Genomic DNA, 19,721 nt, shown 5'->3' on the forward strand with positions numbered 1-19,721 from the left:
TTGATATGAGAGTTTAAGATTTTTCTGATTCACTTAATTGCAGAAAATATAATTGAATGCTGCTTTAAAATTAGATCCACCATGTCTTTTAGTTATAATTTTTTTTGTTGAATGACTATCATTCACGGATGTCATTCCATTAGCTTGAATACGAGTCCCTAGCATAGTTATAAATATACTAGTATTACTAATGGTGATTAATGATACGCTTGTAAAATTTGGAAGCTAAATAATGTTTTTTAATCTTGTAAGGGAGATTTTGGAAATCACAACTGGATAATAACCTGCAAACCTGCAAACTATTCTGCACAGAACCCCAGATAAAGAATAGAGCCACAGCATGGGATGGGGGCCACTGAAAAGATCCATTTATGTTCTTTCATACTATTTTTTTTTAACTCAGTAGTACAAAACATAGGTCGTTTTGGCTGTAGCACTAATGCTACCAGCTGTTTTTAGGTTACATTTAAGCAGGATATAGATATTTCTCTATTCATCCATAAAATGGACATGAGAAAAAAATATTTTGCTGGTATCTACTACTAAGGAAATATATGACCTTTTCTCTGTGGTGTATGATTTTAATGTTTGAAGTTTACTTTGAGTTTACTTTTTAAGATGGAAAAATCAAGAATCTCGCCTCAAGTGCCACAAATGCAAAATGTACTCCAAACACAAAAATGAGGCAGGCAATCATAAAATTTAACAGAAACAAAAAGGAAAAGTGCTACAATCACACAAACTAGAAAGAAGTCCAAATGCCCTTCAAATACATAAATCTGCTGCAAACGCAATGCTGAAAAACATCAATAAGGATAAAACAGACAAAATATATGCAAATGAAAAATACTGCAAGTAGCAAAAACAACCAAAGACTACTGTATTGCAGCGGCAGGGCACCAACCTTTTTACAATCAATATTGGATATACACACTGGAAACTGGCCCCTAAATCAGTAACAACAGGAATTTATTAAGGTCATACTAAATTTAATGACCCTAGTTTTAGGTTTCTCACCCACCAATTCTCATCCACCATCACCATTTGACAGAACTTTATTGGCATAAATATAGACAATCAAGTAACCAAAAAAACAGTATTCTACTAATGTAGTCAGATGTCAGTTATGTAAACGTCTTGAACTTAGAGAATAAATCTAAACTTTTTATTACCTTAAATTTAAATATAAAATAATTTAATGAAAATTATTTGAAAAATACTCCAAAACGAACACGTTTAAACCTCAGGTATGTATTGTAAAAATGGCCACTCCCTGCCTGTGCAGTATGGTGCCTCTCAAAACAACACCCAATTAAGAAAAGCTGCAAACTAGCTCTGCGTAGCAGGCCAACTCCAGACCATTAAAGGGACAAAACCATAAACATTACTACCTATCAGTGTCTATGGACCATATCCTAAGTAAGGACATAAAAGGGACCCCTTTCCAGAGGACATATGGGAGGAAGAAAAAAGGTAAGCTTCCCTTTGAGTCTTTTTAAACACAATCCTAAACCACCCTTTTAAACAACCCTTAATTATCTAGTGTAAATGAAGATCTGTTGAGGATGCCTTGATTGAAGGTGTTTGGTGGCATATTACCTCCAATAAGGCTCGGGCACATGACGTCACACGTTGCGCGGCAGCCATATTGATAGCTGGTCAGCCCACTGTTTACACTTTGACTTCGCGCCTGTAAGGACTAGCTTTCTTCTGCTAGTAGTTTGCTTAGTTTTTTGCCGTTTCATTTTACCTCTGCTGTCGTTATGGTCGCCCGTTGCTGTGTCGTAGGGTGTAGTAGCGCAAGCTGTGACTGGACGGGGGAAAAAATCCCAAATGGATTGTCTTTTTACCGTTTTCCAACCTGGAGGCGTCTCAATGGAAAACAAATGTCCTCCATAACAAAGAGTCGCCGGCTAGCATGGGTCGCTGCTGTAAGACGGCCAAATATAACTTTCAACTCAATCCCTGCGTCCATGAGAGTGTGTTCCCGGCATTTTAATTCTGGTAAGTTACAGAACATACTGTTTTTATTCATGTATCATTTCAAGTTAACCGTTGTTGGCTGATCTGTAGCATGTAGCATGAGCTGAAGTAGGGTTGTGTTCCAGAGGGTTAGCCAGGTCCACTGAAACACAAAATAGTTGTCCTACTCTGTTTATTTTGTCATTAATAGTTTATAATAGGGTTAATAGTTTTGGTTGTTTCACCAGGAAAGCCAGTAGATTTGTTTAGATACATTTTTGATGTTTTACGTTAGCGCCTGCGCCTAGTCTTATCACCACACCATGTTGAGACGGTAGCTTACCTTGGATCTAATGACTGTGTTCTCATTCGGTTTGATTACTTCCATGTCGTGAACTTTTCCATCTGTCAGCTGTTTGTAAGCCTCTAGCGACTTGTAGCAGCGAAACTCTTCATGTGTGTAGGCACTGACGCCACACACTAGATACGAAAATACATCCTCCCTCGCAAACGGCGGTAGAAATTCTTCCCCAACGCACCACTCCTTGCTTTCTACTTCGTAGGGATCAAGACCGTTTATGAAGCCCATCTTTTGCAGATAACGGTCCCTGGCTTCCCTCTGCAGTGTGTCTCGGTATATTCCGCATCCTTTCTTCGCTTTTAACATCGCTGTTTACTCGTCTTTCTGCTCTGTCTCTATGCTGTTTTAGGTCTTTGTTTACCGTAGCAACTAGCTACCAATATGGCGGCGTACCCAGAATGCAACGCGCTGTGCCCGAGCCTTATGGAGAAGGAAAGCAGTCGTTTCTATGGCAACAATGTGACTCCCCATGTGCATGGCTGTATCTCTGTGGCACAGTTTGACATGGCATCAAACAATTGCCCCTTTCTAAGAAATAATTGACAGACTGGCTATTTAAGGGCCACTTGCCATGGCTTGGTGGTTTGGGACACCCCTTACAACGCGGACCCTCCGTAGGAATGCGCAAATTGAGGTTTAGTGCTTAGGGGAAGTGTAGGTACCAGATCTCAGCCAGACCCTGACCCTGCTCATGATGTCACAATATGGTGTCATACTGTGATTGTATTGCACCGGTTTCATAAGAATCAAATCTCTTCTGGAGTCTTAACTTTTTATGACCTATATTTGCCCTTATTTTCTGTTTCTTTGGCAACTAAAACAGTTTAAAGTAGAAAAACAATCATTCTCAGTCTTGAAGGCAAGTACTGTGTTCTAAGACAGACTGAGCTCTGCCATTTGATATAGGTGATATAAAAAGTCTCAGCACTTCCTTTAATTATTTTTTATTAAGATTTGATGGCAGGGCAGGATAAATGGAACAGCTTAAAAATGATTAACTGAAATGAATTTCATGGAGATTTTTTAGTCAAAGAAAAAACACTGTTATTCTACCTCTGGCAAATGAAAAGTTCTTGACACAAAGTTAAAAGTCACGTAGTTTAATACAGGTGACTGAACTGAGCTAAAAGAGGCCATTTAGCTACTGAGCACAGCTAGCCTCAGTGCTAACCAGCTCCACCCTTTTTACCATGGTCTGGCAGATACTTAGTTAACCAAAAACTGATTTTTTTTTTTATTTTGTTATCCATCAGGTAGAACTTCAATCATCCGACACACTTAAACTATGGATGCTCCTGACTCGGCACATGTACGCTGCATTATCTTATAGTTGTCCATGCAAGCACAATGTTTACATCATTGTGGTAACATTCAGCCAATCATATAGTGTAACGTCACTTGCACTGGCCCCGAGCAGATCTGACCACCTGAGCAGATCTGGTGGTCAACGGTTTGGGGTTGGACCTGAATATCTCTTAGCATCCTGGTTACGACACTTGATGTTCGACTCCCCCTATTGGTATGGAGTTACTTTGCAGCACTTTGTAACTTACAGTTGAATTTAGACTTCAACCATTGTTTCTTTGCATGTTTTTTAGGTTAGCATTATTTATGTATTTGCAGCATGTTTATGTACTTGTAGCACATTTCTACTTGCTTTCTCTCTATTCTTTTGGGATTTCTGTTAGCCTTTTTGTGCATGCAGTAGCTTGTATTCGGAGGGAAATTATGAACTTGCGGTGCGTTTGTACCTCTCAACCTCAAAGATACAATCTTAGCATACAATCTTATTATCATGCCCTTTTTTAAAATGATCTCATGTAATAGAAAGGAACATGCCGAGGTGACATGTAATATTGACTTGTTTCAGCCTCTGCCCTTCGGCAGGCAGCTGAGCAGCATCCAGAGCAAAACCAACAAGCTCAGAAACAGTCTCTACCCTAAAGTTGTTGGACTAATAAACTTGGGCTGCACTTAATTCAGCTTCATTTATTTCTATTTCTTTTCTTAATTATTAAACTCATTCAACTGAGACCTAAGTTAAAATTCCGCACCACAAATCATGCCAATTTGAGATGGTTTTACAATAAAGACTTTTGGAATCTGTTATGCCGACCATAATCATCTGTCATCCTGCCTATTCACTACAAAGGGTGCTAAAGTATCTGGGGCAACTGGTTATTATTGCAAAAAATATGTAGAATTAGATTCACAAGATGCTTTATTTTGGTCTTGTTTCTTTTTACAATCTGTTTATAATAAAATGTCCAAAACTGAGTAGAAATTGTACTTATTTATTTTTCTTACTTAAAATGATCCGTAGGCTGACAAGTTTATCATGTCCAGTATGTATGCAGACACACATGGGCATATATATGTACTGGAAATCATTCTAAACTCAGCAAGTTTCAAGAAGGGTATACAGCGCTGCTTCTGTGTGTGCATTGGAAAGCATTGGGAGTAAAGAAGGATTGCATAAACCAAACCCATAACTACATCCAATGTGCCCCAAACACAGGAAATGGTTGTAAAGGAATGACTCAGCAAGCTTTGACCTCTGCCATCGCTCCAACTCCCTAACACCCCCACCCTCTTCTTTAGGTCAGCTTTAATTATAAAGAAAACATTTTTTTTTCTTTGTCGCAACACCCTTTGGTCTCCATTCTCTGTCATTTTTTTAGGAGTGCATCCCAAGTTTGGAGATGAGTCACAGCTTTCTCCTCCACCCTTTGCTCCCATAAACTCTCTCTCTGTATAACTCACATACACTTGATTTAGAAAAGCGAGAAACAGCTGTCATACAGCTGCATATTCTATCATACTCACACAGGTGTGCATCACAGGAGATAATCAAACACACTTGTTGTTCGCATGCTGAAGCTTTTGTGTCGGTTTGCTTAAAACTAGCACACACTCATACAGCCATGCACATACACAAACACTTGTATGCAGCTTCAAAGGATGAATCTCATAAACAGGACTGGGAGGGAGGAATGTGTTGTTCATTGGGGAATTCAGAGCTGGTGGAGGGGGAAAGGAGGGGCTGTGCTGACCCTAATGTCCCTCTGAATGAGAGCAGGGGAGGAGAGGCTTTCTCTCTGCTGTCATAAGCCTTTCAACCATCAATACAGCAGGGAGTGCCTCTAACACAGGAGGCCACAGACCACGGCTGAGTAACGTAAAACAGACCCCAAGCTACCTCACAGCCCCCTCACATGAATATTAGGTGTCAACATATAATGTAAAACAACCACATGCCTGTGCTGCATGCTAAAGGTAATAATCCCATCTGTCTACCTTCAACATTCAATGGAAGAGTACGACTCGTGACAATCTGTGATGTGTTCTTACATTGAATCCTGCAGACTTGCTCCTGCTTGGTTTTATTGCATTTTCGCTGCTTGTTGGTATGCTTTAGATGAAGGTATGATTTTGAATTTTGATTCGTTTTTGTCACCGTTTTGTCACAAGTTTCTACTTCTACAGCAGTTTATGAAGTTTTGTCATTTCTTTACGTTTTGCAAATCTAATCTTGCTTAAATTGATGTTTGCCTTATTGTCATTATTCTAATCCAACCCCACTTGTATTGGGTGTGTGAGATTGTGGTTCAGGTGGACCCAGTATGCAAGAAAGCCATCTCGTACTCAACCAAAAACTATAGAGATTGACTGAAATTAGAATTAAGACAATGCAAAATACATAAGAAATAAGATATAAGAAATAATAATAAAAAAACAAACTGATGTAGTAAAAAAAATGGGGACAATAACATAGGGGTGGGCGATATGAAGAAAATTATATCACAATATCTTTGGGCTATATCACGATACGTGATATATATCACAATATGATCAAATAACCTTGAAAAACAAATGTTTTTAGCCACATAGTGCCTAACATTGCATTGCTATAGATCAAATCAAGATGTCATGTTCATTTTTTTTTTAAAAACTTATTCAAAATAAAAAATGTATTTAAAATGTTTTGCTTGAAAAAATGTTTTAACCATCAGCTGCACATAGAAGTTTTCACAATTTACAATATTGTGATATCAGAGCTTTTTCGTGGTCAATAGAACTGAATATCCCAGCGGCCAAAAGGAACATCAAGGAAAAATCTGAGATAAACTTGATATAAAAAAAATGACTCTTTTGTGTGTCTTCATTTTGCACTGGATGACTTTTTAGGCCGTGGAATAAATTTGTTTAACTTTTGTAGCAATGGATTTTCGGGCATGTTTTGGAAATTACAGCATTTTGTGCGACATCCTCAAATCCAAACCACTGCCATATTATTGATCCAGTGCTGTTTTTCCTTCGGCTCCAGCTCGTTTGGATCCTCTTCAGACTTGTTTTCTTTTTTAGCTGAAACTACCACGGTTGCCATAATCCTCGCTGTCTCCCCAACGTAAGTAAAGGCTGATGCTCATCGTTGCGTGTGCCAGAATGCTTTCTGGTTTGGAGGAGGAGCAAGTGATGTGTTCATAACATGCAGGAGAAACTAAACTAACAGTGAATTAAATACAACTGCTCAATCTTGCCATGAAAGTCACTCAATCTAAAAGAGTAATCTAAAAGAAAATTTAAAATTAAAAATACCCACAGGTTCTCCTTATTTTATATGTCCATGGAAATATTTACACACGAAGCAAAACAGAATTATCACAAATGTTGAGCTCTATTTGACCTCTGGGTATCTAAGAGTTTGCTGAAGGAGGATCTATTGAGGCCAGAATTAGTGGAGCTCTGGAAACTGGCACTTCAGCCCCTAGAAAAGGGATGGATGAGTTTGGAAAGGGATATTGGCCTTGTAGAAGAAGATAACAACGGTGATACAGATGTTGTGGACAGTCCAGGAAAGGATAATACTGGAGGCAGCACAACAGAGGATGCAAGAGATGATCATGGAGATGCTGATGCAGGAGAGGGCGCAGAATTGGGTGATTGTGATTCGCTATGTTCGAAACCAGCTTTTTGATACACAGAGATAGAGTTTGAGTGGAAGAAAAGTTAATTCGTTCTAAGTAAGTATGGACTGTTAAGCACTAAAAAGTTTGATAGGGCCCCAAACTAGCCATACTTAGGCTGCACTAATGCTGAGAGGGCAGAGGAACTAAATTGAGTTGGTTCTGCTGCTGTTAGTAGGTGACTTTGGGCCAGCTGAAACTAAAGGGCTGGTTATTCTCCTGCAGCAGGGTGTCGCAGTGAGCTTGTTGCAGATATTGAAGTCTGCACTATTTTATTCCACGCCACAACGCAAGCTGTGGGTCTTGATACGGCCGAGGCGGTGAGGAAGTGGGGGCAAGTTTGTGCGACATTGGAGGGACATGAGGGCGAAAAAGAGCGCAGGATCCAGGTGAAAAAAGGTTCCCATTTTTCTCGCGCACCTCGCACTTCTAGCTGGTCCTTCTTCACGAGTCGTTTTCAACAATGGCGATCATACAAACAAAACAAGCCGGTAAGGTAACAAATAGGAAATACACAGAGTGTAGAGCGGATGTAGATTTGACCAATCAGAGGCCTCCTGTCTGCGGCACTGTCTGCAGTCAACTACAATTTTGGAGAGGTGTACCAAAATGTCTGCAGAAGGGGCGGGGGCATATTTGCGCTGACTGCGACACTCACTCAGACGCCCTGGTTTCTCAGTATAAACCAGCCTTAAAGGAATAGTACACCCAAAACATGATTAGCCTTCATTTTCTACTCACCCCCATGCTGAACAACACTTTGGAGTACTTTTTTGATATCTCAAATGCATCTGGAGATCTGGGAGGCTTCTTGCTGTCTGCTGACATTCAAATAATGGAGGTCTATGGCGCCCGAGACAGAAAGGTCCACAAAAGTCCACAAAAACGTGTCAATATTCCTCCATACTGCTCGTCCAATGTAATCCAAGTGTCCTGAGTGGGTAGCATCCAGAATTTACTCGAAACGAAGTCATTTAGAACGTTTTAGAGCCTAAACAGTAGTGTATAGGATTTCCTAATAGCGCCCCCATGCGCTATTAGGAAATCCACGATTCTACGGAAGCCGGCAGACCAAACCGGAAGGAAGTGCGCATTCAGCGTCTGCTCTGCCGATAATGCAAGCGTAGAAGAAGAAATGTGCTGTTTACCTGTGCAAAGAAAGAAACAACGAAAGAAAAATGTCTGAGGACTTCAGTGTTGAGGAAGAGCATGAGTTCTTTGCCGAGCTGAATGCGCTGGTTTGGTCTGCCGGTTTCCGTAGCGTCGTGAACCCGCAGGTGCGCGCTTTTAGGAAATCCTATACACTACTGTTTATGCTCTAAAAACATTCTAAATGACTTCGTTTCGAGTAAATTATGGACGCTACCCACTCAGGACACTTGGAATAAATTGGACGAGCAGTATGGAGGAATATTGACACGTTTTTATGGACTTTTATGGACCTTTCTGTCTCGGGCGCCATAGACCTCCATTATTTGAATGTCAGCAGACAGCAAGAAGCCTCCCAGATCTCCAGATGCATTTGAGATATCAAAAAAGTACTCCAGAGTTTTGTTCAGCATGGGGGTGAGTAGAAAATGAAGGCTAATCATGTTTTGGGTGTACTATTCCTTTAAGCCTGAAGTCTGTGGCTCTGCTGCTGTTCTCGTATTTAATGACGGAGATGCTGTTGCAGCTCACAGGGGATGCCCTGTAGACTCTGCTTGCTTTTTTTTTTATTGTCAACAAAAATGTGTTAGCATGGCTTAGCGGGTGAACAAATCCCACATGCAACAACATCAGATGTTTTGAAATGTGTTGTTGGAAAGGTGTTCATCTAAGACAGTGTTTGCCTTCATACACCATTGAGATGCAAGGCAAAAAGCAGTACTGTATTGTTGTATCACTGTTAAATAAGTAAAAACTGTTGTCTTGTATTATGTAGATCAGAGATTGTTAGGAATCTGTGTTGTTTATCTTTACTAACAGTTTCTGTAGTGTGTCAGGCAGCTGTTTTTGAGAAGGCTTCCTACATTTATTATTAGACAGCATGGGATTAATTTCCACTGTTATGCTGATGATACCCAGCTATATCTGTCTATAAATCCAGATGAAGCTAACCCATTACATAGATTACAAGCATGTCTTGAAGACATAAAAACCTGGATGACTCTTAACTTTCTGCTTCTGAATGCAGACAAAACAGAAGTTATAGTCTTTGGACCAGAGTCTCTGAAAAAGAAACTGATTAGCCAGTCACTTCATTTGGATGGGATTAAACTGATTTCAGATAATAAAGTAAAAATTCTTGGTGTTATTTTTGATCAGGATCTGTCATTTAAATCCCATATCAAAGAGGTTTCTAGATTTTCCTTCTTTCATCTGAGGAACATTGCAAAAATTAGAAATATCCTGTCCAGGGGTGATGCTGAGAAACTAGTCCATGCATTTGTTACTTCAAGGCTGGACTATTGTAATTCAGGAAGTCCACAAACTGTAGTTAAAAGCCTTCAGCTGATCCAAAATGCTGCAGCCAGAGTTCTAATGAAAATTAAAAAGAGAGATCATATCTCACCTATCCTGGCTTCTCTTCATTGGCTTCCTGTTAAATCCAGAATAGAATTTAAAATCCTCCTTCTCACATATAAAGCCTTAAATGGCCAAGCTCCATCTTATAGCAGAGATCTGATTGTTCCTTATGTTCCTAACAGAGCACTTCGCTCTTAATCTGCAGGTTTACTAGTGGTTCCTAGAATTTCTAAAAGTAGAATGGGAGGCAGATCTTTTAATTATCAGGCTCCTCTCCTGTGGAACCAACTACCAGTTTTAGTCCGTGAGGCAGACACCCTGTCTACTTTTAAGGCTAGACTTAAAACTTTCTTTTTTGATAACGCTTATAGTTAGAGTGGCTCAGGTTATCCTGTGCTATCTCTATAGTTATGCTGCTATAGGCTTAGACTTTTGGAGGACATAGGGACCCCCATTTCATCATTCTGCTTCATTCTCTCTCTGTTCTCCTATTCTGCAGAATCTGTTAGTTCAATCTCTAACCTTCTGCTCTCTCTGCTTTTCCTCAGAGTAGCTTTGCCTCGTCTGTTCCTGTTTGGCTGTGACGTCATCCTGGAAAGAAACCTCAACTGTGCTGCTTCCATCAACACCCTTTTTTATAGATGTTGGAGATCGGCCTGTTTTCCAGTGTGGTCCTGTTTCTCTGACCGTGACTGAGTGGATGTGCTCTCTTCGTCCTCTGGCATGGGATCTGCCTCGGAGCTCATCTGCCTGGCTGTGTGTTTCCTGGACGGGGCCGCGTTTTACAGCTGCTTTTTGTATCTCTGCTTCTGTCTCCTTGAACCCCAGTCGGCCTCGGCAGATGGCCGCTCACACTGAGCCTGGTTCTGCTGGAGGTTTCTTCCTGTTAAAAGGGAGTTTTTCCTCTCCACTGTCGCTACAAGCATGCTTAGTGTGAGGGATTGTATTTGAGTCAATGAGTCAATGCAATCAACTGGTTTTCCTTAGATAGAAAACTTTGTATCAATTTGACTGTATGATCTGGTTGAACTGTAAAGTGCCTTGAGATGACATGTGTTGTGAATTTGGCGCTATATAAATAAACTGAATTGAATTGAATTGAATTACATTTATTAAATGGATATACAGTTATAGGGACGGTTAAGTCCAGTGTTAGGCTGAGTGGTTACCGTCATCCCACATAAATGCTGACAACCTGATACAGATAACTTAAGTTCCTAATTCTTGAACTTTATACAGTGGTGACATCCTCATTTCTTTTATAGTTTATAAATAAAACCTGGAATTACACCCGATAACAATTTAAACAGTGTTTTACCTTCATGTATTTGGCATTTTGTATAACTATTGGCCTGTAGCCTTTGGTGCTCTCTCCTTAAACAGCAGACTTACAATAGAATTGTATCTGGACCTGCAGAGGAGTGTGAGGGACTGAGGTAAGAAGCATAAGGAGTCACAGGAATTCATTCCCAACTTGGGTTTTTATTTTTAACCCAAAAATCCAAACTTAGAAGTCATAAAAAGAAGTCAAACAATAAAGACCAAAATTTTACTCCTGTGCCCTGGCTGGCTGGTTAACACATAAGAGTATATATTTTTATATATATATATATATATATATATATATATATATATATATATATATATATATATATATATATATATATATATATATATATATATATATATATATATATATATAGCCTATACATATATATATATATATATATATATATATATATATATATATATATATATATATATATATATATATATATATATATACACACTAGCTGATCAGATCAATAGCACAATAGGGGTAGTTAAAACTAGTCAAAACTAAAACAACAAAAACTAAAAAAACTCTTGATCGCTATGAATAAATGTATACAAGTACAGTGAACTAAATGTGCGTGCTTCCAAACAGAAGCAGAGAATAAAGTTTTTTGCAAACTAAAATATATGTGTACTGATTAATAAATAGAGGCGAAGGTGCATTTATGGCACTGACTTTTAAGGTGTGGCCATGGATTTGGCAATAACAAGGATCAATCATGCATTGATACAATCCAGCCTCCAGGGGTGTTTTTGGTGTGCAGCAGTAAAATTATGACCATTCAAAAAAGGACCGGGATACATTCTCTAATGAGGAGATGGTAGTAATGCAGGAGGATCTCATCCCTGTAAATGAAAATCACTCTTTTAACTTCTAACTTAGATGATTTTCTTTTTTTGGAGCTGATTCTGTTGTCATTAAAAAAAAACTGCTGTTTGTCTGAATCAACCATCTCAGTAAGTCAGACTGTCAGGAAACCAAACCTCTGAGTTTAGCTCATTATTTTGGTGTTCTTGTATTACTGTTAGTGTCATCAGCTTTTCCAATCAAGCTCTTCACACACAGCTGTACTTCATTCAAGTAATTAAACAATTACTCAATCCAGTAACCTCTATCCATGTATGTAAGTTATCTGTTTTTAACCACACCTTGCAGTGTTTTTCTAATTTGACCTGTTTGGACCTGCTGTTCCCTATGGGTCCTGGTTCTTACAACGGTTATGATCGTTTTCATTTTTTATTCTCGTTTAGCTTTATTTGTATGGTATGTAAATATTTTTTTTCTGTAATTCAGTCTTAATTTTTTCCTAGAAGGGGTTTGCTAGTTTTTAATAGTGACTATTACCTTAATAATACTTAGTTTTAGTTTAGTTTTTGATACATAGGTACATTTTAGACAGAGGAAAGGTTAGAGTATTATACTTGTAAAATTTTGCATATAAGTAATACAATTTCAAAGCAAGATACAATAAAAAAAATTGTTTCAATTAAAGCTGATTTGATCTGAATCTGTTGGAAGCTGGAGAAGTACCTCTCTTCTCCAGCAGAGTCCGCCGTGGATCCTCCTGAGCAGAGCCCTCTGCACAGCTGCTGCTCGTTACCATCATCAGGAGGACCCACTACTTAAGCTGTCTTCAGACCTTGCCTCAATGCCGCAGTGTTGAGCCAGTTGGAAAACCTGATCCTCCAACGTGAATCTCTGGAAGAGCTTTACCCACCGAGCCTGCCCTCAGAGCCAAACCTGAAGACTTCCCCTGGATTCTCTTGCAGCTCTGGACCAAGAGCTGGAAATCCAAAGTCAAGGTCTGCTACCTTTCTAGAAGCAAGACGCTGAAGCAGCTAACGGACTCTCTCCAGTTCCAACAACCTTCCTCTCCAAGATCCATTCAAGGACCCACAAGGTACAAACCAGAGACTATCAAAGGACAAACCGCTAAGAGCCCAGCTAACTAACTGTCTTCCTCACAGACTCCGGTGAACCCGTTTGCCCAGGACCAGAACCAGAACATACTATCGTTGGATTGTATTCAATAAACTCTGTTAACTTTTCATCTGTTTCCTGTGTCGTGGTGTTCTGCATAATTGGGTCACATTAGTGTACCGATCATGACAGAATCCCCTGTTGAAAGAAAACCCAACATTTTACATCAGCTAGTTTTGTTAACGCACAACTTAGTTTTGGTTAGTTATAGTTTTTCCCTTCAAAATTACAGTTTTTATTTACCTCAGTTAATGAAAATTGTTTCTCCATTTTTCTATTCAGTTTTTGTTTGTTTTAGTAAACTTTTGTTTGTTTTTAGGCTGTCATTTCATTAAATCCACATTACTTTAATTCTATCTTCTCCCTGCCAACATTTACATCCTTCAAATCTGCAATCATCTTAAGCAGTAGGAACTCACCAGTAGGAACTTACTAACTCACTTCTGCTGCTCACTTCCCACTTTGACATCTAATCGTCGTTCAACCTTTGCAACCTACATATTACATGGAAACCTCTCATTGTTCTCACTTTGGAGTTAAAAAAAAAAACTTTAAAAAGAAGAGACCCATGTTACCAAAATACACACAGCTAGTTTAAGAGTTTGCTTATTCAATGAAAAGACACACATCTTCAGTGTAATATGTATTCCTAATTGGTTGTGTTCTTTTTTGGGGGGGTTTTATGACTTCTTGCTAAAACAACTGAAAAGCAATTGTAAAGCTTCCTTTAGTTTGTATTCTTGTAATGTTTTACTGGATTCCAAATAAAACAGCTATTCTTGGCTTCATTCTTTACAAGCTAGTGTGACCCCAAATGAGCATTAAACACTAAAATGCTCTATTTACAGTGTATTCCCCTGGTAAAAGATTGTGCAACTAAATTTACAGTGGATATAAGGACCCATTTTACCACACTTGGTCTAACCATCATCATCATTTCCCACTAGTGTAAGTTCCACTGTTGGTGTTCTCTAATTAAATAATTATATAGATGCAAACTTGCCTCTGGGTAAGTAACTGACAATTGCATTGTTGTGTGTTGAGATCCCAGAGCCAGGGACTCTGCGCTGTTTATTACCCAGGGAGATATTTATTGGGACAGTCTTGTCCCTCTGGGTCCATGGATACGGAGAAAGTCAGAGAAGGAAGGAAATGGTGGGGGCCTTATCGTGAGAAGGAGCCAGTGCTGAGGTTTAATTGGTACCTTTCCTTTTTTAGAAAACATTTCTTAGTGAGGGGCAGAAAATGAGTCAGGCAGCATGCTTTTTAACCAGAGTCAGACACTCTCACATAGTGTGTACCATACTTTCTCTTTGTAGTTTTTACTTTGAAGGGTTTTTTAAAATCCCCCCTCTTCTTTGATCCTTTATTTTTTATACTATGATGTCGGCTACTGGTTATTTCCAAGATAAAAGATCATAGTCACCACCTGGCATTGGGGAAATGAACAATTCCCTTTTGCAAACAGATTTTCCCCATTAAAATAGATTTTGGACATGCTTTTTTCAAGAACATTTAAAGGCAGAAATACAGCAAGTAAAATGCACCATTTTGTCATCTTACCCTATCATGTTTATTTCAGGATGATAACTAAAATTAGTGGGAAATCTTCAAAGAGCTGGCAGAGGTAAGAAAAACATGAGAACGTGAAGAAAAGAGACAAAAGAAAAGATGTGCCTGGCTGCTTGGATTGTGATAAGCATCTTAGCTGAACCTGCAGGTGTAGGATGTCAGCAAAGCAGTGCAGGTGATGAGGAGAATATTTGCCTTCTCCTTTCAAACATTAATGGATTTGCGGATTCTGTGTGAATTTCTTTTGTCTCCCGTTGCCTCAGGGTGGGTTACCAGTGCGGGAGAGTTCAACGTTCATAAAGTGGGCTCCTCTCTGCACCTGGTCCTGGTTTACACCCTGACTTTTATATTCCACAGGTGTTGGTGTATTGGGTTTATTTATTTTTTTTAACAGTGAGACTGTAGTGAAATATTCCTAGTTTGTCTGTTTATTCTAGTTTTTTGTTCTTTGTGCATTTAGATTTATTTATCTCAAATCTCTCCTGGACCTTTTCTTGGGTTGATTCTGTTTGGTTAGTTTGTGTTTTGGTTCAACTCTGTCTTTATTAATAAGTTTTCTTCCCTCAGTCTCCATGGTTACCTTCTGCTCAGCTGCTTCACATAATCACCTGATATAGTTTATTTTAGTGTTGGCCATTGTTCATTTTCTTTACATGCTCATCCCACCTTCAATCATACAAACCTTTATGGAAAGGTTCACCACAAGTTTCTGGTTTTTCTGGACATTATTAAATATTTTCATTCATATTTATTTTTCATATCAGTAGCAAAATAAAAATAGGCTGTGAAAAACAACCTATAGAATTTAACCCAAAAAGTGAAGCTAATAATTTGAACCCAATTTGGATAGGATAAATTCACTCAAAGTGTATTGATGAACTGGATCTAATTTCAGTAGCTATAAAACATCAAGAGAAATCTGGTAAGGTCTACAGAAACCAGAGATGGGAAGTACCGAAGTACAAATACTTTGTTACTGTACTCAAGTAGATTTTTCTGATAATTTTACTTTACTTTACTACTTATTTTTATAGCGACTTTTTACTTCTACTCCTTACATTTTTACACAAATATCTGTACTTTCTACTCCTTACATTTAAAAAAATTGGCTCGTTACTTTAGTTTTGAATCATTTCAATGGAGTTACCGTTATTATTTTTCACGTCATCAATACCAAATTCAATCTAATTGGATGGGAATCTACGTTGCATTTGACGCACCACTACAAGATGAATCGACAGATTCGGCGGTATTCATTGGCGGCAAATCATTGCAGCTTGGTGGCGGTGGCGTTAGCATAGTAGCATGGACGACGAGATGATTGAAAATGAACACAACGGAGATCTAGTCCTATTGCTAGACATCCATTTAAAATGTAGGCAACGGCATGAAAAAAGTGGTTTCTACTTTTACTTTTATACTTTAAGTAAATTTACAAGCCTGTACTTTGTTACTTTTACTTGAGTAAAGAAGTTTAATCAGTACTTCCACTTTTACCAGAGTATTTTTTAACACAAGTATCTGTACTTTTACTCAAGTACAGAAAGTGAGTACTTTTGCCATCTCTGACAGAAACTCAAGCATTTCCAACACAGAGAGGCCCGTGACCTTTGGGCTATGAAGCCCAAATTTTATGTCTTCATTCCCATTGGAAAATGTTCATAATTTACAGTGATTAAGGCTTGAAAAATTATTTGAAATTAAGGCTCTAATCAATTTAATCAATTTATATTTTTATATTATATTTATATTATATTACTTTCAATATCAGGGAAACTCCCGGAACTTCAGACTTGGGATATCTGCTTTCAGGGCTAATTGCTGTAGGCTATTTTGTGGGGAGGAAGAGAAAGTTATGAGTCTCTTTATTCACCTAGAAGTCTGCTATGATACTGGAAATAAAGAACTCCTGCTCGACCCAATAGATAGGTATATTTTGCAGAACCATAATTAATTGATCAACATACCTTTTTTACATTTGTATGCCGATTAATCAGAATGTTCAGAGAATTTTTTCTGTCTTTAGTGATTATTTGGAAAACATGGATGTCATGCTCATTAATTTTTCTGTGTGATTAATGTAGATTGATCCTAAATTGGTTGTGGCACCTATCAGATTTCAGCTTACCCTCACAATGCACACTGGTCCTGGCCTGCCCACCACTCCTACAAAAAATGGTTCTGCCTGGCTTTATAATCCAGACTGACAGCTGCCATGTCTCTTATCAGTTTAAGGTAAGGTTTCTCAAATTAATATTAATTGCATTGATAACATGATGGATTGTTTACAGATGTTATGTAGAGGATTTACATCAGCTAGTGAGAGATTGCTGTGTTTTTGACCCATCCATTCCAAAGTCTGGAAGTACTAGCAGATGCCAGCTAAAATTCATTCAGACCAAAAAAAGTTTGCAGACAATTTTATCTCCTAAAATTGCCACCTGTAATCAGCACAAGCCACATCCTAAAATGATTTACCTGTGGTACATCGTTGTCTTTGTTTATAACTTAGCATGTGCCGCTCACCCTAATCAGTTCATGTTCTGATATAAAAAATTCATTTTTAACTAGCTTGTATGTTTTGAACTTATCTTATCTGTTCTTTTTTTGTGTGTGTGTGTGTGTGTGTACCTTGATACAGCTCCATAAATTTGAGGCCTTTATTATTGTGCCATTTGACTATCCATTAAAGACAAATAATCATCTTAGCAAACTTTATCCTGGATACGGTTGCCAACTGTCCCTTGAAAAACGTAATCGCTCCGTATTTAGAGATCATTTTGTCCCGTATTACTGTTAGAGTAAAAAAAATAGTTAGTAAAAAGCTAATGGAAAATGAAGAACAAGGGCACGTTAGATACAAAACTTACAGTAAACTTGTTACCGGGCTCGGTACTGCATTGTAATCAATGAGCTGACAACATATTATGCGTGAAATCTAGCAGGGGCTTAAAGCCATTAAGCAATACCTGATGACATTTAACCAAAAAGCCATTTATTTCAATAATGCATCTTAAGTGAAGCGTAATTTTTGAAAGCTAAGATGTTAGCATGTAATCACAGAGTATATTTAACATGGTTAGTAGTTGCACTGTTGGCTCTAAGCAATAATGTTTTGTGTCTTAAACCTGAATAAAAGTTTTGAGTTTCTTCTAAATTCCAGATATGTGAGTGTCCGCATGCATTGATCTCTTTTTCTCTCCCTGTGAGGAACTGGGGAACTGTTTTACCCCCAGACTGATTGAAAAAAAAGTTACTTGCCATGTGTCACCCCTTATGACTCTATGTGGATATAGCTGGTGCTGACAATGAAATGATTAGCACTCAACAGCATGAGAACTTTGTTTTGAAGGATCTTGCTTGAAAAACTTGAATCCAAAGAGGAATGGCACCCTCTGCTACAAGCCTATCTATAGTATATTCTGTCAGACTTTTAGGCACTCTTAAGTTATATTGAAAGGTCCATATATTATTATATTCTATATATATTATTATATTATACAGCATTTTGAGGTCTGAAAAATGTTTTATTTAATTCAGTTCATTTATATAGTGGCAATTCACAACACATATCATCTCAAGGCACTATACAGTTTACCAGATCATCCAGTCAGATTGATTCAAAGTTTTCTATCGAAGGAAAACCAGTTAATTGCATCGTCTCATTGAATCGAATGCGATCCCTCACACTACACATGCTTGTAGTGACGGTGGAGAGGACTAACCAGGCTGCTTTTGAACAGATCATTGACAAGTTGATCTGTTGTCTTTTCAGCAAAAAACAATATGACAATGTGACAATAACATTTTATACCAACTTTTCTTGCCACAAGCTTTGAGAAACCCAGTACTCCATAGCTTACATGATGAAATGGGCCATTTAGGAGTCGAAAGAACAGTTGAATTAACCAGATCTCGCTTCTATTGGCTAAAGATGGCTCAAGATGTTGAATCAAAGATCAGTTTCCAAGGTGCATTAAAAAAGGAAAAGACAGCCTGACAAGGCAGAACCTGTGTCCTATAGAACTTGTTTGTATGGATTTCTTGTCCATATGACCTGACAGTCACAATGTCGAGGATATTCTGTTAATAAAGACCACTTACAAAATATGTGATAGCCAAGACCAAAAAGCCTTAACCGTGGCCAAATGCTTATGGGAGCAATTCTTTTTTCATTATGGGTTCCCGGAATGACTTCTCAGTGACCAAGGCCATGACTTCAAGGCACAAGTCATCAAAGAGTTGTGTGCCTTGGTTGGTACCAAAAAAGTGAGCCCCTACCGCCCTAGGGGTAATCCCATTGAGCGTAATAACAACACATTACTCAGTATGTTGGGTGCACTCACAGACAAAGGAAAATCCAAATGGCGCGATTATATCTGACCTCTCACTCATGTGTATAATTGAAGGAGGAATTATGTTACTGGTTTCTCCCCCTATGAATTAATGTTTGGGCGCCAGCCTCGATTGCCCATAGGTATAGCCTTTGGTCTACCAGTCCAGAAAGAAACAGTTTTGTCTCATTAACAGTATGTAAGTAACCCTAAAAAGTACCTGAGAGAGAGTTATCAATTAGCAGCAGGCAATTCAAAGAAAATAGCTGATAAGAACAAACGCAGATTTTCCATGAGAGTAAGGGAATCAACACTTGACCAAGGCGATAGAGTCCTCGCTCAAAATCTGCGATTTCGTTGCAAACACAAGTTAGCTGACCAATTGGAGCCTATCATTTACGTTGTTCTAAAGAAAGCTGGAGATATGCCTGTGTAGACAATCAGTCCTGAGGGTCAGGAAGGGCCTTTGCGCACACTCCCCCATGACCTACTGCTCCCTTGTGGGTTTTTACTCGAGGAGAAGGAAATGGTAGAATCAAAACAAGCCTCAAAAGCTAAAACAAAGCGAACTCCCATTCTTTCTGAAGACAATCCTCCTGACTCAGATACTGAGGATGTCTATAGTCTATGGTTCTATCCAACAGCTATCGAAACAACCAGAAGGATTGTTTAACCAAGCAGTATGACAGAAAAAAATGAAT

This window comes from Cyprinodon tularosa, unplaced genomic scaffold (genome assembly GCF_016077235.1).
Source record: "Cyprinodon tularosa strain WSP-4 unplaced genomic scaffold, ASM1607723v1 ctg218, whole genome shotgun sequence".
NCBI lineage: Eukaryota > Metazoa > Chordata > Actinopteri > Cyprinodontiformes > Cyprinodontidae > Cyprinodon > Cyprinodon tularosa.